This window comes from Pseudophryne corroboree, chromosome 2 (assembly GCF_028390025.1).
Source record: "Pseudophryne corroboree isolate aPseCor3 chromosome 2, aPseCor3.hap2, whole genome shotgun sequence".
Classification (NCBI taxonomy): domain Eukaryota; kingdom Metazoa; phylum Chordata; class Amphibia; order Anura; family Myobatrachidae; genus Pseudophryne; species Pseudophryne corroboree.
Window position 1 is genome coordinate 960558720 of NC_086445.1, and position 5630 is coordinate 960564349.

The 5630-nt window shown below is 41.7% G+C and overlaps 1 pseudogene; it reads left to right on the forward strand.

Annotated features, from left to right (window-relative positions):
- The first annotated feature begins 3587 nt into the window (after positions 1-3587).
- Positions 3588-3706, forward strand: LOC135051357 (5S ribosomal RNA; annotated as a pseudogene).
- Positions 3707-5630: the final 1924 nt, after the last annotated feature.

Genomic DNA, 5630 nt, shown 5'->3' on the forward strand with positions numbered 1-5630 from the left:
ATTAGTGAGACCAGGTGGCGCAACCTTATCACAACAGAAATTGAGTGGTCAACAATGGCTTACGCAATGGATATGATAGAATGATTCCAGCTCCAAATCGATTAACAATATGCTAAAAATATAACAGAAAAATACAACACATAGTGTATTCCGCTTGAATTAAAGTGTGATTTTATTAGTCAATGGTCCCACTCACATGGTATAGCTGATAAATTTGCATGTAGTAAGCAGAATCTCATTCTGGCTGGTTTTACTTCATAAATGTGTTAACCATACCGTTCCCATAAGGAGCTTGAATAGAGAATAATAATAGTGCAATATCGTCTGTGTATTTGATTTAAAATAAATTTAATACAAGACACACTCACAAACAAAGGTTAAAAAACAGCATATATCAGAAGGCATCCAGAAAACTGCAGCGGACAGTGTGGAGATATAGTCACCCAAAGTCCCGGTTACTAAAGGTGTCCCAAAACTGCCGAGTACGTCCTCCGGATCCTCCGTTAATGCCGCACAAATAAGTCCCCCAGGCTTAAGCGCTTTCGGATCGTTTGTCCTTCTTCAGAAGCAGTTTTCTGGATGCCTTCTGATATATGCTGTTTTTTAACCTTTGTTTGTGAGTGTGTCTTGTATTAAATTTATTTTAAATCAAATACACAGACGATATTGCACTATTATTATTCTCTATTCAAGCTCCTTATGGGAACGGTATGGTTAACACATTTATGAAGTAAAACCAGCCAGAATGAGATTCTGCTTACTACATGCAAATTTATCAGCTATACCATGTGAGTGGGACCATTGACTAATAAAATCACACTTTAATTCAAGCGGAATACACTATGTGTTGTATTTTTCTGTTATATTTTTAGCATATTGTTAATCGATTTGGAGCTGGAATCATTCTATCATATCCATTGTGTAAGCCATTTTTGACCACTCAATTTCTGTTGTGATAAGGTTGCGCCACCTGGTCTCACTAATTTTGGGTGCGTGTTTACCGCAAAGAAAATTGTGCAGAAATTTGTGTGTAGTTATGGTATCCTTAGGCGTAGGAACAAAGTGATAGCTTGAAACTGGACTATTGTGGTCATAGACACTGCCACTAGTGTTATGTAGCATCGCAACCACTCCCAGATCCTCGCTTAACGAATCACCCTCTTCTAAATTTTTGTTTTGGTTTCACTACAATATTTGGAGAACTTTTTGATCTTAGAGTCCCTTCCGGTTTGGTCTTGTATTTTTTTTTAGTGCCTCTCACCATGCGATCGATCGGTAGAAAATCCACTTAGCGGCTGAATGGCGAGACAGACTTCACTCTTCGCAGCCTTGGTATTATGAAAATGCGTGGGTCATCACTGTACAAAAGCCCCCCACGTGGCTTTAGGTGGCCATCAGTTGGATTACCGCAGTATGAGAGCGGAGAGTGGGGATCTTCCCATTTTCAATGGAAGGTCAAGTGATATAAGGGTAGGATTCCCGGAGCTCACCGCTGGCCACTCTCGTCAATCCAGTCCCCGGCTTGATGAGTGAGGGTAGGCCGCAACCCGCAGGAGCACGCAAACGTGCTCCTCGATTCTGCGGGCCTGCCTCACTGCTGCAGAACACCTTCCTCAATGTCTGGGGGCAGTGTGGGGTAGTCAGGGTGGGCTCCCAAGGGGCTAATTCTGGGGTTATTGCACCGAATTCTCTGAGCTCACCCAAAATGCTGCTGTATATCGCCTCGCTTTTTCTATAACTCCTTTTCTCTATTTATAATACACAACATAGGACCTCATTCAGGGACGGTTGCTATTATTACACATGCAGTAAATTACCAATTATCGGTACTTTGCACTAGCGCAGGACACGTTCTCTGCATATGCAAATGGGTCCTGCAATGTAGGAAATCGGATAGCAGCAGACTGTCAGTGATTGATAATCTGCCGCTGTTTGGGTGGCAGGGAGGGTGAGGCAATGGCCACCATTTCCCAAAACGGAGGTATGTTGTTGCCATTTAGGTGGAGGGAAGAGGCCAGGGATCTCCGTGGTTGGACAGAGATTTCCTGGCCTCTGCAATGGGCCGCTTGTGCGTCCTCATGCATGCCACAAACTGCCCAATGGTCAGTCAGTGACCCGATGCTGTGTCCCGGGACACAGGTTGGATCACTACTGCAGTAGAAGGTGACTACTTGTAATAGACACCTCCTGCAGCAGCACCATACAGCGCTATCATTGCTGCTTTCAAGGAAGTGACGGCAACTCCAACCACATCTCAGGCCCCTAGTCATCACAGACATTAACTTCCCATTTTCGCCTATATTTTAAACATGTTTTTTTAGTGAGCATCAAATGCATTTGCTATAAGGTATAAATAAAAAGTTGGTACTCCCCCACCCTTTCTCATCTTCCCTTTGTTTAGTTTTTTGTACCCCAGGTTTTGCAAATCTCAGTAAAACTTTATATTGAATAGACGAAACACCTGGCACTTATTTAATGCAGGAGCAACGCCTGTCATGTGATGCAGTCTTTGTGTTACTCATGCATATTAGTTCACATACTGTATCTGTTAATCTGTTGTCATTAATGTTGTGTTTTACCAACTATCCAAATGAGGTATTCTCAAGGCTTTCAGTAACAGATTGGTCCCAGCATGGAAAGATCCTACATAAGTTACATCCCAGCGCAATAGAACGTAGACCTGTGACAAGCAGGAAGGTGTTAAATGCCTAATGGCTAACAAAAAGTGTTGCCAATGGTTTGTGCAGTTAGCTGGTCCTTGTACTGCGCCACTCTCTGAGTTGCACTGTGCATGTGTATCAATTATTTTTACAGGCGCCGCAGTGAGAATTGGGATGCATAGAGATTAAAGGTCAGTGGTTGTTTATTTGAGCTTACAGGGGGTCGGCTACCCAGATGCAGGCATGTCGCGGCCAGCAACTGCATCTACAGATGCAGTTGCACTGGTTTCGGTGGCTTAGTTCCCACCAGGGGCGTCACTAAGGGGGACATGTACTAAGCAGTGATAAAAATGGAGAAGTGAGCCAGTGGAGAAGTTGCCCATGGCAACCAATCAGCATTGACGTACATTTATAATTGCATACCATTAAAGTATACAGAGCAGCTGATTGGTTGCCATAAGCAGCTTCTCCACTGGCTCACTTCTCCGCTTTTATCACTGCTTAGTACATGTCCCCCTAAGTCCCTTGTGGTGTGCCTATGTGGGATGGGCATGGTGTAGCGGGATAGGGGTGTGGCTAGTCAGCCCGATCCCATTTTCATCATGCCGGTGGTCTGGAACGAGCGGGCTGCCCCCGAGGGAGTGCTCCTGCTGTAGTTCCGGCTCCTACACAGTGACAGGAGCATGGTTGCTGCACTGTAATGTTGCAGTGCAGCACTCGCCTCCTCTCACTGAGCAGGAGCCGGCACTTTGGTGTCACCCCTCGACGGGTGACACCCAGGTGCGGGCTGTACTCTCCTTGTGACTCCACTGGTTCCCACTGACATACTGAGCAGCCTTAGAATGGCTCAGATGTTTGATGGGATTTGCTCAGATACGATTGCCCAGATGTTAGATGTACACATGTTATGGCATTAGCATATACTTCACCTACGGTCAGACCGCACTGAGTATGCCCAAACTCGTCTGATCTTGGAAGCCAAGCACTGCAGGGCCTGGTCAGTACCTGGATGGGGAACCACCAGGGAATACTAGGTACCGTAGGTATTTTACTCTCCAACAGTTTAAGCAACTTGGGACTCATTACATCAATCTGATCTCAGGTCAATAGCACTTGTCAGATTATATCGGACTCGAGGGAGTGACCTCATTCATATAAATTCCTGATTAGAGAGGATATGTATGAATTTTCTCCATGTATGAGGGTTCATTTATTTTCGCTCACCTATATTATAATTTTGCCTATAACAGGTACATTGGTACTGGCAAACACTTATGCTCTTTAATTATTAATGCCAGCTCTCGTTTTTTCTTAAGTATATATTAATAAATGTTAATTTTTAATAATCTCATCATTACAATTTTTTCAAGTGTGCTCAGGAAAAGGCCTATAGTTGCTTTTTTTGGCTCTTTGTTCTCTCTAAAGGACCATACTTGTTTTTTCATTAGCTTGCAGTACGGCTGCGTACAAAGATGCAGTTGCGAATTAAATAACGACCACCTCTGAATCAAGCCATTAATCACTTATTTAAAAAAAAAACCTAATGATGGATCTCAAAAAGCTTATCATTTATTTTTGTTTGATAGCCATTAAAAAATTAACACTACGTTATTTTTTTTATTTTGTTTCCACACAACGGTTAGAACTATTATATGTAATTATTATAAGAAACTGTTTCGATCTGGGCCGGCATCAGTACTGCTACCTTTATCAGCAGCCTGAATAGTCTCATGCTTCGTAATCATGGGCAAAGTCGTGTTGCTTGTCTATCTGATTTATAACATGCAAACAAAACTGTCTAAGTTCCAAATAAGCATGTTCTAATTATCTAACGCCTGCATTATATCATCTTCTGTTTGTGAGATTTCCTCTCCACAATGCAGTGCAGATCGCCCGGCGCTCACCTTGCAATGCTCTATTAACCTAAATATCAATCTGGCTATGTATTCAAATGAACTCTAGAGGTTATTAACTTGCCCTTGGCAAAAAAAGATTTAGATTCTCAGGGCAAATGCTTTGATAAATTCTGTATGTGACACTTTTATTACATATAGTAAATAGAATATCTAGCCTGGTTTTATGACAGTCATCACTAACTCATTCAGCTCTTATTACTTTCTCATTCTCCGTGTACCTTGAACATTTTTATGAAATAATTTCAATGCCAATTATAGGAGGTTCACTTCTCACATTTTTCTTCTGTGTTGTATTTTATGTCTGAGATTTTTTTTTTTATTGTGATGTAGCCAACAGATTAAAAAGGAAAGCACATATTGGATGGAAGAGTTTGTGAAAACAGGATTGTGTTATTTTACCCTAAATACAATACTCATGTTTCCTATGTATTGAGTACTGCGAATGCCATTCTTAAGTGCTCCGTTTATTTTGAGTATTTTATGGCCGCCTATGTAATAGTTCCCTTCTGCTGTTTTTTTTTTAATATACTAAGCAGCAGGTTTTCAAAGCAAACAATTTATTGCCGTTTTAAATTCAGTTGTCAAAGGTGGCGGGAATCGGTGGCTTTGACCACTGGATTTAAAATGGCAATGGTAATAAATGCAAAACTAGCCTGACTTAGCATTTATTAATAGTGCTGATTTAAATTCAGCAGTCCAAGTTCGGCTGGTTTAAAAACCAGCTGTTTAGAAAATAAACCTTGCGGTCTTTGTGAGAGAACTGATTTTACTGCAATTTCAAAAACACAGGGCCGAATTAAGAACTACATGGACCTGGAGCTGAAAATGTTCAAGGGCCTATACTAAAAAGGGATGGAGTTGTAACCAATGATTTGTAGTTGTGGCCAGAGCTTCTTCATGTCATATTTTGTATACTTCTCAGTATGTAATATTGACAGACTCAGTGGTGCACTCAGGGGGGAGTTCCTGAGTACCAGAAACCCCCACACTTGCCGATTATTATATATTTTTTTAATCTCTGTCTGAATATTGCCAAGATCGGACTCAGAGCTCT